A 16792-nucleotide genomic window follows, 5' to 3' on the forward strand; every position below is an offset into this window, starting at 1 on the left:
CAATAGGTCTCGCTTTTGGGACCTTATAAGTGATTAGCCATGAAACGCTTGATGGTGTTTAATGAAGTATATTGTGCTGGATAACTAAACACTTATAATGTGCCAAAGGCGAGACCTAATGGCTATGCATTTGGGGCCTTATAAGTATTTAGGTAGAGCTATTGACTTTGCCAATGTGTCTAAGCTGTGCTGTAGAGAAGTGTGGCTGCTGTGCAGCATGTTGAGAAGTTTTAATTAAAAAAAGTGTAAGAAGCACTGAGTGATGCTGTGGTGTGGTTGAGTGATGCTGTGCTGGCCCTGAGTTATGCAGCGGTGGCGTTGAGAGATGCTGTGGTGGACCTGAGTGATGCTGTGGTGGTGCTGACTGATGCTGTGGTGATTTTGTGGCGCTGCAGAGTGATGCTGTGGTAGCACACAGTGATACTGTGGTGGTACTGAATGATGCTGTGATATTCCTGAGTGATTCTGTGGTGGTGCTGAGTGATGCTGGGGTGAAGGTGAGTGATCATATGGTTGCCCTGAGTGATGCTGAGGTGGTGCTGAGTGATGATGTGGTAGTGCTGACTGATGCTGTGGTGGTGTTGACTGATGCTGTGGTGGTGTTGACTGAGGCTGTGGTGGCATTGAGGGATCCTGTGCTGGCACTGAGTGATGCTGTGGTGGCCCTGAGTGGTGCTGTGGTGGTGCTGATTGGTGCTGTGGTGATGCTGATTGATGATGTGGAGCTGATGCTGGTGGTACTGAGTGATGCTGTGGTGTTCCTGAGTCATGCTGTGGTGGTGCTGAGTGATGTTGTGGTGAAGGTGAGTGATGCTGTGGTGGTGCTGAGTGATGCTGTGGTGGTGCTGAGTGATGATGTGGTGGTGCTGAGTGATGATGTGGTGGTGCTGAGTGATGATGTGGTGGTGCTGAGTGATGACGTGGTGGTACTGAGTGATGATGCTGAGAGATGATGTGGTGGTGCTGAGTGATGATGTGGAGGTTCTGACTGATGCTGTGGTGGTGCTAAGCAATGCTGTGCTGGCCCTGAGTGATGCTGTTGTGGTGCTGAGTGATGCTGTTGTGGTGCTGAGTGATGCTGTTGTGGTGCTGAGCGATGCTGTGGTGGCGCTGAGTTCACTTGCACAAAAAGAACACGCCTACTCATGCAGAGTGGAAACGGGACTGTCAAATGTCGGAGGGTGCATGTTTAGATGTGGCATAAAGGGGTGTGGACAAGGCGGCAGAAGTGCTTAAAGCCCAGTGCCTCACCCGAATATAAATCTGGACTTTGAATTAAAATCTCTCTTAATTGAGGCTTGCTACTAATGCTAGCCAAGAAAAACAAACAAACAATGCGGAGCATCGGCAACACTGCACGTTGTAAGTTGGATAATTTTGAACATTATAATAATGTATAATAAAGTATAATGTAAAATGTGCCGGATCAAACAAAATTCTGCTGAAGAAATATACCCGGACCGCAAGCCAAGAGTAAAGCCAAGCCAATAGTAAAATGATGGGAAACTACTGGCCCCAGAAAACTATGAATCTAAATTAAGACAACCGTGTGAGAAGTTGGCCTGATATATGAGGTCTCCAATTCTGGGGGCACCTTGTATAAGTCCAAACAATACCTTATGGTGATGGTTGTAAGTCAACCTTACAGACAAGCTATCCTAAGGGTAGCATGGACTAAGCAGCCTTAAAGGCTTAACTCGAGAGGGCATGTGAAGCAATGCTGTTTTACCAATCACAATCCTGTAATATCAAATGAAAGGACACCACACAAGTTATATTTTATAAAAATATATGTATTTATTACTAGAATAATCCTCTATACTCTTTATGAGTCTAGAAGCACAAGCGTTTAAACAAAAGCACAGTTAAACATATAAAAGTTGCACAATTTTGGATGAAGCCCAGGGGCCACTCAAACCATATACTAAAATAGTGGTATAAGTATCACTAATCGAACAGTGGTCAGGCCTAGGGCCTGGGGAATCGCTGGGAGCAGTTGGGACTAGCAATGCTGAAGTCAGGAAAAGCCCGCGGGATTCGGGTGCAGCGCTGAAAGCACACACATGCACCAATGCAAAGTCAATGGTGCGCAAAAGTTATCGAGTTACTGTTTTAAGAGTCTTCCGACTGACCTAGAAGGACAAAACTTTAGACCTAGACACTAGAGGTGTATACCAATACAGGAGCACCGGCGTTCAAGGTTACCTCACCCACAGGAAGCGGGTGCACAGGTGCAAAGTCGTGTCGGCTTTCGTCGTGTGGATCTATGGAGCCTGGAGATGATGATGCTGCAGGGGCCAGAAGAGAAGTGTCCGGTGCGATCCAAGGGTGGATCGAAGCTGAAGGGTACCTGAAAGCAGAGGGGACAGAGTCTGGGTCACTCAGCAGTGACCAGGGTGGAACCAGGAAGGAACCAGGCAATGTCGGACGCAATCAGGTGGTTGTCGAGAAGCTTGTCTCCGCTGCCACATGGACTCTGGGGCACCGAGGATGTCCAGGATTGGATCACAGGCTGTCCCACGAAGGCTCTCGCTGTCGGCGGTGTCGGCTTCCGGATTGGAGCAAACAAACCTTGGCAAGCGCAACCCACGCAGGATTCGAAGATTGCTTTTTACTCGGACCAGGAAGGTCAGAGCGGGTGCTCCTTTTCATGGGAGAGAGGGCCAGTCCAGAGCAACCGGACTGGCAGAGCAAATTCAAAGGTTCGTCGTTACTGGGGCCGCTAGCCAACGGGCAAGCGACCGGACCAACGCGTTGAGAAGGAAAATGCAAACGGGCCCCACGCAGCACTCGTCCAGTGTGGAGGGGTGAGCTTCGGTGCAAAAGCTGCTCAGGGCTGGGGCTTCTCAAACCCCAATGCACAGCGTCGAGGGAGCCTCGGGAGCTGCACGGTCAGCACTTCGTGGTTTTTTCAAGATGGCCGGCCCCACGCTTCAGGTCGCCTCCACGGGTCTCAGATTCGCTGGGACTGTGGATCGAGTTGTAAGAAGGCAGGAACGCTGGGTCTTGTCGATCCCTGTTGCTCGAGTTCCGGCGGGAACTGCAACAAAGCAAACGGTGAGGCGCTGGATGGTGCCTGTTTGCACAGGGTGGTCATTCCTTGACCACAAGGGAGATTCTTCAGTCCTCTACGTAGAGTAGGATGTCGAAGGGTCGAGAGTTTTGTTTCATAAGTTTCAGTCAGGATAATCTGATGTGCGTTGGCACTGCTCCTACTCTTATACCAATCTAGATGTCTGGATTACCTGCTAGGTCCCTCCTATGGGTGGGACCCAGGAAGGGGGTGGTTACACCCCTTTCCCTTTGTCCAGGGTCGCGCTGGGACTGGGGCTGCAGTGCCCCAGAACCGGTTTGACCAGATTATGCAAGGGGAAGCCTTGTGCGCCCCAGGCAGTGTCTAGTTTCTTTCAGCCCTCCCTGCCCCAATACACTATCTCCTGTCTGGGGAGGTGTAGCACCTGCCTGCGACAGGAAACCCTTTGTCCAGGCCTCCTCTGCCAAGTTTCGGTCAGCAGCAGGAGGTCAGACTTGTGTCAGTGGCAGCAGCATCCATTTTGTGATGCTGAGGCTCTGGTTAGGATTAACCGCGTTTCAGTAAAGTAACATGTCTTCTCCCTCTAGATGGGTGGGATGCTATCCCCGTCGCCAGGACTGGCGAGGGGATAGTATTCTAAATCGTATGACACCTTGCACGACATGTTTTGATAAAGCCAAACCAAAGTTAGCACATAACTGCGATGGATTATAATGCACTTAAGAGTATATGGTATGGCTATATCCCGGAACAGCTAAGGGAGTTGGTTCCGACAGCTGCAGACAGGCTCAGCTCGTGCTAGAGCACCATCTCACATAAAACCAAGCACTCTGCTTCCAGGATTGATAAGGCCTGCCATAGGAGTGACTTATAGGTATATATGTGTCCAGATATAGGTTTAGATATAGGTATACTATATCTAAGCAAGGGGTGATTACACCACCTTGCCCCAGCTGCGTGATCAGCCAGTTGTGTCAATTTAAGGACCAGCCAGGGGTGGCAAAAGATATGCTGCAGCCCCTGGTAGGCCTTGGATTCACCTATGCCCTGGGCACCAATGGTGCACTGTATAGGGGCTGACAAGGTGTCCAGTACCAAATTGGTTATGTACCTATAGTACATGTCTGTGAATTTAGAGAGAGAACAGCAGGCTGTGGGTCTGATTAGCTGGCCCACAGCCACATTAACCAGTGAAGCAAAAAGCAAAAATTGGGGTGACCATAGGATAGCAGACCCTACTCTCCTACACAACCCCCCCCCCCCCAAACGCAGGGACATTAGACTCAACCTTGACCAGATAAGTCTTCATGTTCTAAGTGAAAATACCTGGAGAGACTATCCGCATTACCATGGTCAGTCCCTGGTCGGTGTTCCACTGTAAAGTCCATCCCCTGTAGGGAAATGGACCACCTGAGTAGTTTGGGGTTTTCACCCTTCATCTGATTTAGCCACAAGAGGGGCTTATGGTCTGTCTGAGTTAGGAAGTGAGTGCCAAACAAGTATGGTCTCAATTTCTTCAGGGCCCAAACCACAGCAAATGCCTCCCTCTCAATAGCTGACCAACGTTTCTCCCTGGGGGTCAGCCTCCTGCTAATAAAAGCAATGGGCTGGTCTTGACCATCTACATTAAGTTGTGAAAACACAGCTCCCACCCCCAACTCAGAAGCATCTGTTTGAACAATGAACTGTTTGGAGTAGTCAGGACTCTTCAGGATAGGTGCAGAGCACATGACCTTCTTCAGGTCTTCAAATGCCTTTTGACAGCTAATTGTCCACTGAACCTTTTTTGGCATCTTCTTGGATATCAAGTCATTTAATGGTGTCACAATGGACCCATAGTACTTTACAAATGTCCTGTAATACCCAGTAAGGCCCAAGAAGGCTCTGACTTGTGTCTGGGTAGTTGGAGGAGCCCAGTCCTGTATGGTCTGGATCTTACTCTCCAGTGATTGAAACTGACCCCCACCTACTAGGTGGCCCAGGTACACAACCTTACTCTGCCCTATCTGGCACTTGGTAGCCTTGATAGTCAGGCCTGCCTTTTGCAGGGCTTCCAGAACCTTCTTCAGGTGGATCAGGTGATCCTCCCAGGTGGAGCTTAAGACAGCAATATCATCTAGATATGCTGCACAAAAGTCATCCAACCCAGCAAGGACTTGATTCACCAACCTTTGGAAGGTGGCAGGTGCATTCTTCAAACCAAAGGGCATCACCACAAACTGATAATGTCCACTGGGGGTATAGAATGTTGTTTTGGCTTTAGACTCCTCAGCTAACCTGATTTGCCAATAGCCAGCTGTCAAATCAAATGTGCTCAGAAATTTGACAGAAGCCAACTTATCAATGAGCTCATCTGCCCTTGGAATGGGATGAGCATCTGTCCTAGTGCAGCATTGAGACCTCTGTAGTCCACACAAAACCTCATTTCTCTCTTTCCATCTTTGGTATGGGGTTTTGGCACAAGGACTACTGGGCTGGCCCATGGGCTCTCTGATGGCTCAATCACTCCAAGGTCAAGCATTTTCTGCAACTCAGCCTTTATACAATCCCTGACATAGTTAGGTTTCCTGTAGATTTTATTCTTCACAGGCAGACTGTCACCAGTGTCCACCTCATGGGTGCACCCGTTAGTTTGACTGGGTGTGAGAGAAAACATATGTCTATGGGCCTGCAACACCTATCTGCAGTCCATCTGTTGCTGGTCAGCGAGGCTGCCTGCCAAGGCTACTCCATCAACTGAAGCATCCTCAGGTTCCCCATCTGTGGCCATGAGCAGGCTCATGTCCTCCCTGTCAACAAATGCTTTTAATCGGTTTACATGGAGCACCGTGTGGGGGCTCCTACGGGTGCCAAAGTCAACCGCATAGGTGACTTCTCCCTTGTTTTCAACAATGGTGTAGGGTCCAGACCATTTGTCTTGGAGAGCTGCTGGGGCCACAGGCTCCAACACCCACACCTTCTGCCCTGGCTGGTACTCAACAGCCTTTTGCTCATGTCAAGCTTTCTGTCATTCTTGGCTGGCCTCCAGGTTTTGGATGCTCTCTCCATGTACTCAGCCATCCTGGAGCGGAGACCAAGTACATAATCCACAATATCTAGCTTAGGCTTTTTGAGAGGTAACTCCCATCCTTCCTTCACCAGACACAATGGACCCCTCACAGGGTGGCCAAACAAAAGTTCAAAAGGGCTGTAGCCAACCCGCTTCTGTGGGACCTCTCTGTAAGCAAAGAGCAAGCAGGGTAAAAGGATGTCCCATCGTCGGCTAAGCTTCTCAGGTAACCCTTTTATCATTCCCTTTAGGGTGTTGTTGAACCTTTCAACAAGCCCATTGCACTGAGGATGATAGGGTGTGGTAAACTTATAGTTCACTCCACACTCTTTCCACATTGCTTTTAAGTATCCAGACATGAAGTAGGTACCTCTGTCTGAAAGAACCTCCTTTGGAAAGCCCACTCTGGAGAAAACAGCCAGGAGGGCCCTTGCCACAACAGGTGCTGTTGTGGTCCTCAGGGGAATTGCCTCTTGGTACCTGGTGGCATGAGCCACTACCACCAGTATACATCTGTGCCCAGATGCTGTTTGTGGATCCATGGGACCCACAATGTCGATTCCAACTCTCTCAAAGGGCACCCCCACCACAGGTAGTGGTATCAGGGGGGCTTTTGTTGTGCCACCTGACTTACCACTGGTTTGGCAAGTGACACAGGAGCAACAAAACTCCTTGGTATCTTCTGACATATGAGGCCAGTGAAAGTGTGAGACAAGCCTGTCCCAAGTCTTGTTCTGGCCTAAATGTCCTGCAAGGTGGAATATCATGGGCCAAGGTAAGAAGGAAGCCCCTAAATTGCAGTGGTATAACCAACCTCCTGGTGGCACCAGGCTTGGGGTCTCTAGCCTCTGAATAAAGGAGCCCATCATCCCAATACACTTTTTTGGGTACCTTGAGCATTCCCAGCAGCCTCAGCAGCAGCCTGCTGTCTGAGGGGTTCAAGGGAAGGGAAAGCTAACTGAGCCTGCCCCAGGTCTGCCCTTGAGGGTCCCCCTGTCCCCAGAAACTCACCCTGAGAAGGTTCAAGTTCTTCAGAGACAGTCTCCTCTTGGATCTCAGAATCAGTCTCCTGTGAGAGCCGATCCTCAACCTGGGGCAAGTGGGAAGGCACTGCCTTACCCTCTTCCTCTTCCTCTTGGATTGTGGTTGGTCTATTGTTTCAAGATCCACCACAGGTTCAGGTAGGCACTTCTTTGCCTGGGACCTGGTTACAGCAAGGACATGTGCTGAAATCCCTAGCATTTCTGCATGAGTCCTGTACTCCACTTCTGACCAAACTGAGTTCTCTAGATCATTGCCCAACAGGCAGTCTACTGGCAGGTTTGCACTCACAACAGCTTTCTTGAGGCCAGTTACCCCTCCCCAGGAGAAGTTAACAACAGCCACACTATGTGTAGTAGTGGCATTGCTGGTATTGCTGGCATTGGTCACTAGGTAATTCTCACCTAGTACAATTTGTCCAGGGTCCACAAAGTTAGGTGTCACCATAGTGACACTGGCACATGTGTCCCTGTAGGCCTGAGCCAGTTTCTCATTAATTAAAGGCGTCTGTCTATACTTGCCCAGATTACTGGGACTCACAGTAGTGGGCATGTATATGTCCACATCATAGAGCAGAACTGCCTGAGTAGGAATTCTGACTAAGCCAGACTCCATCTCAGTACCCAGGGTCAACCCTACTAAACCCTTGGGTTGTGTACCACCACTGCTAACTGTACTAGAGGGTGCAGGTGCCTTAGGGGCTACAGTGGTGGGAACTGGATTTTTCTTGGTGCATTCACTCCCCCAGTGGGAAATGGACTTACAGGTATTGCACCAAGGTTTCTTTGGGCCATCATTCTTCTTTTTCTTGTTTCCATTCTGCGAACCACCCTCCTTATTAGAATTATTTTGGGGGCCTGAAGACTTTTGGTCTTTTTCTTTTTCTTTCTTATCCCCACCCTTCTGATCACCTCCATGGTTCTGGAGTTTCTGCTTAATCCTTGTTCTGACCCACTTGTCTGCCTTCTTTCACAATTCTGGGGGAGAGGTCAGATCTGAGTCAATAAGGTATTGATGCAATAGCTGGTTCGGTTCTGACAGTTATTAAGGATCTGTTCTCTCATTATAAGATTGTACAATCCTGTATAGTCTGAGACTTTACTTCCCTGCAGCCAACCCTCCAGAGCCTTAGTGGCACAATCAACAAAATCAGTCCAGTCCTGAGTCTGAGCTTTTTGGGTATCTCTGAGCAACAACCTGTATTGCTCAGTGGTTAGGCCAAACCCCTCAATAAGAGCACTCTTCAGGACAGAGTAGTTTTTGGCATCCTCAGGTCTAACTGTGAGGAGCCTATCCATCTCTTTCTCAGAAAAGGAGTACCATAAAATTGCAGCCCACTGTTCATGAGGAACCTGCTGTATCATGCAGGCTCTCTCCAGAGCAGTCATCCATTTGTGGATGTCATCCCCTTGCTTGTGGGGGGCTACAATCTTTGTCAGGTTTATATTATCATAGGACCTGTCTTTCTCTCTAGGAATTATGCTGCCACCAGTGGAATCTAATCCACTCAACTTTTGTTCCCTTGCCAAAGCAAGTTTAGCTTGGGCCACGGCTACCTCTTCCCTCTCTATCTGGACTTGGACAGCCCTCATTCTGGCCTCATGCTCTCTTCTCTGGGGAGGGGGGGGGGGGGGGGGGGGGAGTCATTTCCCTTAGAGATTCTCTTGAGGCACTAGAAAGGTGAGAATCCCTTGAGGGAGATCTCAATCTTCTATTGCCTGGAACAATTCTGTCATGTACTCTGGGGAGGTGCTGGCCCTCTCCATTTCAATGTAGGTCCACGTTGGCTAGCCTAAGCTTCCCCACATGTACCTGGATACCCCCTTCGTCATGATCTGACTCTTCCTCTTCTGATTCAGGGTCCTCCTCCCCATCTCCTACCTCTGGGGTGGTGTTCTCAATCTCTGGGGGATTCACTCCATCTCCTGACCCTAAGGGAGCTACACTAGCTTTCTCAAGATCATCCTTCTCCAGGATGGCTATCAGGATAGGAATTGTAGGGTTGTGACCCTTTTTCAGTTCCCTTGAAGTGCACAAGGCACCCAAGACCTTATGGCTGAGGTTGTCATAGCTGGAAGGTGCCTTGGTAAGGTCAACCATCATAGGCTGAGAGCCTGAAGCTCCCTCTGTGCCAGCCATGACTGCTAGTGAGGTGTAAGTGGTGCACTTACCTACAGTAAGTGTTTTCCTACTGTACCTTGCTAGTGAGTTGAAGGCAGGGTGTGCTAAGCCCTTTGATCTACAACTACTAAGTTCTGTAGAACTTAAATATGCTAAGCTTTGTTTATATGTACCTAAGGTACTTGATGTGATATTTCAATTTGATAAAAAGATTTCAATGGTAAAACAACAGCAAGCTCAAATCCGCACCGCTGCGCACCAATGTGAGAAGTTGGCCTGATATATGATGTCTCCAATTCTGGGGGCACCTTGTATCAGTCCAAACAATCCCTTATGGTGATGGTTGTAAGTCAACCTTATAGACAAGCTATCCTAAGGGTAGCATGGACTAAGCAGCCTTAAAGGCTTAACTAATTTCTAATTTCTAATTTAAAATGCTTGTAAAGCGCAGCATACACCTTGCGGTTTCTTGGCGCTGAAGGTTCAGTGGCTGAGGGGAAGGAAGACCGGGGAGAAAATTTAGGCGGGGAAAGCCTGGCTAAATAGGAAAGTTTTCAAGTCTCCACGGAAAGAAAGGTACTGAGTTGCGGAGCGGAGGTTATCAGGGAGAGAGTTCCAAAAGGAAGGGGCCAGAGTAGAGAAATTGGATCCACCCCATTTTTTGCGCGAGAAACGGGGGATCAGGAGAAGGGACTTGGAGGAGGACCGGAGATTTCTTGCGGGGACGTAGGGTTTGATAAGTGAAGTGATGAAAGCAGGGGCAGTGCCCTGACGGGCCTGGAAAACCATGCACCCGATTTTGAAGAGGGAACGTTGTTTCACGGGGAGCCAGTGGAGTTTCTTTAGGAGGGGGGTGGAGTGGTGATAACGTGGGAGGCCAAATATCAGTCTGGCCGCCTGGTTCTGGATGGCTTGGAGTCTACGCAAACTATAGGCAGGGATGCCATGGAAAAGAGCGTTGGCGTAGTCCAAACGCGAGATTACCAGGGCGGCCATGATGGTCTTGAGGGCCTGAGGGGTGAAGAAACGGGAGACAGAGCGGATAGTTCGAAGAGTGAGGAAACAGGAGGAGACCACGGAGCTGATGTGAGAGTGAAGAGTGAGCTGATTGTTCATTTTTACACCCAGTGTTTTGACAGTGGTGGAGGGGGAGGGTGCAGGGCCAAGAGAGGGGGGCCAGAAAAGAGAGTTCCAGAGGGCATGTGAAGCAATGCTGTTTTACCAATTACAATCCTGTAATATCAAATGAAAGGACACCACACAAGTTATATTTTATAAAAAATATATGTATTTATTACTAGAAAAATCCTCTATACTCTTTATGAGTCTAGAAGCACAAGCGTTTAAACAAAAGCACAGTTAAACATATAAAAGTTGCACAATTATGGATGAGCCCCGGGGCCACTCAAACCATATACTAAAATAGTGGTATAAGTATCACTAATCGAACAGTGGTCAGGCCTAGGGCCTAGGGAATCGCTGGGAGCAGTCGGGACTAGCAATGCTGAAGTCGGGAAAAGCATGCGGGATTCGGGTGCAGCGCTGAAAGCACACACATGCACCAATGCAAAGTCAATGGTGCGTAAAAGTTATCGAGTTACTGTTTTAAGAGTCTTCCCACTGACCGAGAAGGACAAAACTTTAGACCTAGACACTAGAGGTGTATACCAATACAGGAGCACCGGCGTTCAAGGTTACCTCACCCACAGGAAGCGGGTGCACAGGTGCAAAGTCGTGTCGGCTTTCGTCGTGTGGATCTATGGAGCCTGGAGATGATGATGCAGGCGGCCAGAGGAGAAGTGTCCGGTGCGATCCAAGGGTGGATCGAAGCTGAAGGGTACCTGAAAGCAAAGGGGACAGAGTCTGGCTCACTCAGCAGTGACCAGGGTGGAACCAGGAAGGAACCAGGCAATGTCGGGCGCAATCAGGTGGCTGTCGAGAAGCTTGTCTCCGCTGCCACGTGGACTCTGGGGCACCGAGGATGTCCAAGAGTGGATCACGAGCTGTCCCACGAAGGCTCTCGATGTCGGCGGTGTCGGCTTCCGGATTGGAGCAAACAAACCTTGGCAAGAGCAACCTACGCAGGATTCGAAGATCGCTTCTTACTCGGACCAGGAAGGTCAGAGCGGGTTCTCCTTTTCAGGGGAGCGAGGGTCAGTCCAGAGCAACCGGACTGGCAGAGCAAATTCAAAGGTTCGTCGGTACTAGCCAACGGGCAAGCGACCGGACCAACGCATTGAGCAGGAAAATGCAAAAGGGCCCCACGCAGCACTCGTCGAGTGTGGAGGGGTGAGCTTCGGTGCAAAAGCTGCTCAGGGCTGGGGCTTCGCAAACCCCAATGCACAGCGGCGAGGGAGCCTCGGGATGGCCGGCCCCACGCGTCAGGTCGCCTCCACCGGTCTCAGATTCGCTGGGACTGTGGATAGGGCTGTAAGAAGGCAGGAACGCTGGGTCTTGTCGATCTCTGTCGCTCGAGTTCCGGCGGGAATTGCAACAAAGCAAACGGTGAGGCGCTGGATGGTGCCTGTTTGCACAGGGTGGTCACTCCTTTACCACAAAGGAGATTCTTCAGTCTTCTACGTCAAGCAGGATGTCGAAGGGTCCAGAGTTTCGTTTCATAAGTTTCAGTCAGGATAATCTAATTTGAGTTGGCACTGCACCCACTCTTATACTAATCTAGTGGGCTGGATTACCTGCTAGGTCCCTCCTATGGGTGGGACCCAGGAAGGGGGTGGTTACACCCCTTTCCCTTTGTCCAGGGTCGCGCTGGGACTGGGGCTGGAGTGCCCCAGAACCGGTTTGACCGGATTATGTAAGGGGAAGCCTTGTGCGCCCCAGGCAGTGTCTAGTTTCTTTCAGCCCTCTCCGCCCCAATACACTATCTCCTGTCTGGGGAGGTGTAGCACCTCCCTGCGACAGGAAACCCTTTGTCCAGGCCTCCTCTGCCAAGTTTCGGTCAGCAGCAGGAGGTCAGACTTGTGTCGGTGGCAGCAGCATCCATTTTGTGATGCTGAGGCTCTGGTTAGGATTAACCGCGTTATAGTAAAGTAACATGTCTTCTCCCTCTAGAAGGATGGGATGCTATTCCCGTCGCCAGGACTGGCGAGGGGATAGTATTCCAAATCGTATTACACCTTACACGACATGTTTTGATAAAGCCAAACCAAAGTTAGCACATAACCGCGATGGATTATAATGCACTTAAGAGTATATGGTATGGCAATATCCCGGAACAGCTAAGGGAGTTGGTTCCGACAGCTGCAGACAGGCTCAGCTCGTGCTAGAGCACCATCTCACATAAAACCAAGCACTCTGCCTCCAGGATTGATAAGGCCTGCCATAGGAGTTACTTATAGGTATATATGTGTCCAGATATAGGTTTAGATATAGGTATACTATATGTAAGCAAGGGGTGATTACACCACCTTGCCCCAGCTGAGTGATCAGCCAGTTGTGTCAATTTAAGAACCAGCCAGGGGTGGCAAAAGATATGCTGCAGCCCCTGGTAGGCCTTTGATGCACCTATGCCCTGGGCACCTATGGTGCACGGTATAGGGGCTGACAAGGTGTCCAGTACCAAATTGGTTAGGTACCTATAGTACATGTCTGTGAATTTAGAGAGAGAACAGCAGGCTGTGGGTCTGATTAGCAGGCCCACAGCCACATTAAGTCGAAAACCAGTGAAGCAAAAAGCAAAAATTGGGGTGACCATAGGATAGCAGACCCTACTTTCCTACCAAACCGGGTTAAAAATGTTGTGTTCGCCTACATAATTAGCTAATACTGCTTGCATTTGTACCGCGTATGTGAAGGAATGGGCACATGAAATGGGTTGAGTTTCTTTTTTTTTCTCGTATCCTTCTTCTGCTAATGTATGAAATTTCACCATAGTGGGTGAGGGGGGAGGCTGTGGGGGAGCGGAGCCACATTACACATTTTTCCCCTTTAACCAAAAAAGTAGGTAACATCTTTTAAAGAGCAAGGCAGATAGCTTCAATAATGGTGTGCTCACTTCATCCAATGTTGTTGCCTTCACTCATAATTAAACTGAAAACCATAGGTTAGGTGACTCCAGCAAGAAATGAAAGACCGAGACACATTGTAAGGAGGCTCAACAGGAAGTAGTTTGAATTGAATTAAAACAAATCAAAGCCATTAATCATTGACACCACTTGTAAATTGCACAAAAATACTCACTATAAGCACAACACAGCATAAAGCACTTCAACAAGTTCCTATTTACCCCACCCTTTTCTGTGGCAGGCACATAACGCCAACAAAGAACATACATAATAAGCTAATTAGCCCTCAGCAGTATGATGTATCGAGCAGTGTGAGCAGCTGAAAAGCAAATTTGCTGAAGCCTGATACCCAGTCTTCAGGGAGCCACATGATGAACCATACCGGCCTGGGGCACTGTATTCCGAAAATAATAAAACCAAACACAGCAACAGAGGTCGAACTTGTGTACTTTATTTCCGGTGTTAAATTGGTTTACCAATGAATTAGAAATCGCACAGCACAGACAGGTTAGTGCATACAATAATAAATTGCGGAAGGACATTTACTGTATCTATATAGTAGTTTTTGTAACGTATTAAATCTTTCCACAAAGCTTTTTCCTCACTTTTTACATTCTTGGTGTTTTTTAATTTTAAAGTTGAAGTACAATCTCTTTTTCAAGACAAGCGACCGCAAGACGCACTCTGTGGTGGGGGAGGGGCGGAGCAATTGAATTGAAACTAATTCAAAGCCATTAATCATTGACAACACTTGTAAATTGCACAAAGATATTCACTATAAGCACAACACAGCATAAATCACTTCAACAAGTTACTATTTACTCCACCCTCTTGGCACCTTGTTTAATTCTGTAGTTTGTAGAAAAAGAACAATGGGGCCCTCTGCTGTATTTAAGAAGTATTGATGCATTCTTAAAACAAGCATTGACGCGTTAAAGCACTTAATGAGCCATGACATCTTGTAGATAAGAAAAGTAGATGGCGGCTGCGCGTGTAAACGCGCACATGCACGCAAGCACTAGGCCAGCCAAAGCTGCTTGTGGTAGCACTTTTTAAAGCCCCTACTAAATGGCTCTCCGAGCGGTGCATGCACGCTGGCTCAGCAAGACCAAAAAAGCATCCCTTAATAAGCCAGTTGTGGCAGTTAGAATGCTCACACGGAAATACCTTTACTTCACAAGTACACTTTTCAACGCTTAGTTTCTATTCCAGATTTTATATAAATGCCTCATTTGGATCAGTCAGTCAGATCTCTTTCGAGCAACAATTTCACAGTAATTTAAACTTAAATGTGTTCAACTAAATTACTCATTGTTGGACCCGGCCCTTTTGGCAGGTTCACCCAGAGACTTTTTGCTTTTTCCTAGCCTGTTTCTGTGACCTGGTGTTGGTGATTTTAGGCCTCTGCGCACTTTTTCACTGTGGTACAGTGTAAAGTGCGAGAGCTCTCTGTGTATGTGTGGTGAGTGACCTACCCTCCCATAGGAATGAATGGGGAATATGTATGCCCATGGTAGTTCCTGATGTGTGGGGAGTGCAGGGTCGAGTTTGGTATGTGCGAACTCGTGAGATTGAATGCTGCACAATGATATATGCGGCATGATTGTGTCTAGTGTAGAAGTGCCACTTTTAGAATTTGGCATATTTGTGTAAATTGTGTCTGGCGTGTAATTGGCTGGTGAGCCAGGCTCCCAGAGTCTGGGAGGGTCTGTCCTGGTGATAAAAGGAGTGTTTAGCATGCTGATGTGAGGGGAAGGGTGCACCTGGGCTTTCCCCACACAATGCTGGCTCCGCCCCCTGTGGTGCGTCTGATGTCCGTAGCCTGGCCTGTGAAAGGAGTTCCCTATAACCAGTTGTAGCTGGTTCTCACACTGCCTGCACCCTGCTAGACAAAGGATTTCTCTGTATAAAAAGGGCTGTGTCCCCTTACAAAATGTTCTCGTTTCTGACTTGAATCCTGCCAGGGGCGTGCTGCTGCTTGGGCCCAGGGGAAGGCTTGCCTCCCTGGGCCCTGCCCAGCCCCTGGATACCTGATGGACCTGGATGCCTGGAGGATCTTTTCTTTCTGAGGGTCCTCTTCTGCTTCCGTCTGCCCCCAGGACCTTTTTCTTTGAGCCCTGTGCATTTGCTTGGGACTGCTGGGACCCTCCTTGCTGGTGGGGTCCTTTCTGAGGGGCCTGGCACTGTCTGAGCCCCAAGCGCCTTGAGGGCGCTTTATTTTACATACTGGGCAGAGCGCGTCGTTTTCCCTTGGAGAGAAGCGTTCCTGCCCACCTTGATGCTTATTTGCATATTTTTGCGGACGGGTGCCACCCCGTTTATTTAATTATTTAGCGAGTGCCCACCTCGCTTCTACGTTTATTTTGAGATTCGAGGGTGCCCACCCCTCGTGATGCCCCTGTGAAGTGATTCCCGGCCCGATAGCGGCAAAACTGGAAGTCAGGCAGGCCCGACCGGGACGGGGGCGGGGCCTGCCAGGAGGCGGAAGTGGTGCCACGAGAGAGAGAGGAGGTCGGGAGCCTACCCCGCCTCCTCGAGCCCAGGGAGAGAAGAAGTGACGTGCTCCCGCGGCCCGGGGCTCCCGTAGCGGTGGAGAGCCCCGGGGTCGCCAACCAGGAAGTGCGGCCAGGGAAGAGAGGAAGCCGCAAGTGAAGCAGAGGCCCTGACCAGCCCGGTGAGTGTTGAAGGGCTGGGGGTAGGCGGAAAGCTCAGTTGGGCCTCGGTGGTGTTGGTGCCGTTCCGGGCACAGTGACGGTGAAGGGCAGCCCCGCCTGACATAGGGCCGCCCCCGCGAGAATGACTGAGGGCCAGTGAGGATCCCGTGGCAGTCCGAGCGGCCTCATCGAGCAGCTCCAACAGAGGGGCAAGTCTATTTCTAGGGCCCCGTGTGGCTCCCACGTTACGGGCATTTGTTTACAGAAGCCCAGTGAGAGCCCAAGCGCATTTTGGTGGCCAGAGCCTGAGAGCTCCAACGTTTGGGGGCACCTATGATTGTGTAAGGGGCCAGTGGGCTCCTGGGGTGCAGTAGATTGCCCAGAGCCTGTGTGGGCTCCAACATTTTGGCGCAGATGTCTTCTAAAGGGCCAGTGAGGGCCCTGTCGCAGTTTGGCTGATTCCCAGCTGCCCAGCAATTAGTGGGTAGCTGCACCGTTTAGGCGCCATGGAAGAGAGAGTCCCTGCGTGGGACAGAGATGGCACAGTGGTGCCAGGCCTGCTACAGCTGCGCAGCACTTAGTGCCAGCTGCAACGTTTAGGCCCTGTGATTGTTCCCAGGTGCCCAGCAAGCAGTGGGCACCTGCAACCTTTAGGTTTTGCGCCGGAGGCGCACCCCTGACTGGCGCTGCGTGGCAGCAAGCCCTGACATTCTGGAAACAGGGCTGTTGAGTCTCCTTGAGATGGCCAGTTGGCCAGGGGGCTGGTATGTGATTTCTGCGCAATGTGGTTGTACTATGTTTTTGATAGTAATTGCCTAAGGTGATGTTTGCGCAATGTGATTATGAGGTTATTTTACCTATGTAGGTTTAT

At 49.6% G+C, this 16792-nt stretch overlaps 1 protein-coding gene across 2 annotated transcripts in view; it reads right to left on the reverse strand.

The window, feature by feature from the left end:
* WDR53 (WD repeat domain 53) overlaps nucleotides 1–16792 on the reverse strand; it is a 203692-nt gene that overhangs the window by 136226 nt on the left and 50674 nt on the right. The gene's annotated exons all lie outside the window — the stretch shown is intronic.

This window comes from Lissotriton vulgaris, chromosome 11, assembly GCF_964263255.1.
Source record: "Lissotriton vulgaris chromosome 11, aLisVul1.2, whole genome shotgun sequence".
In the NCBI taxonomy this organism is placed as follows: domain Eukaryota; kingdom Metazoa; phylum Chordata; class Amphibia; order Caudata; family Salamandridae; genus Lissotriton; species Lissotriton vulgaris.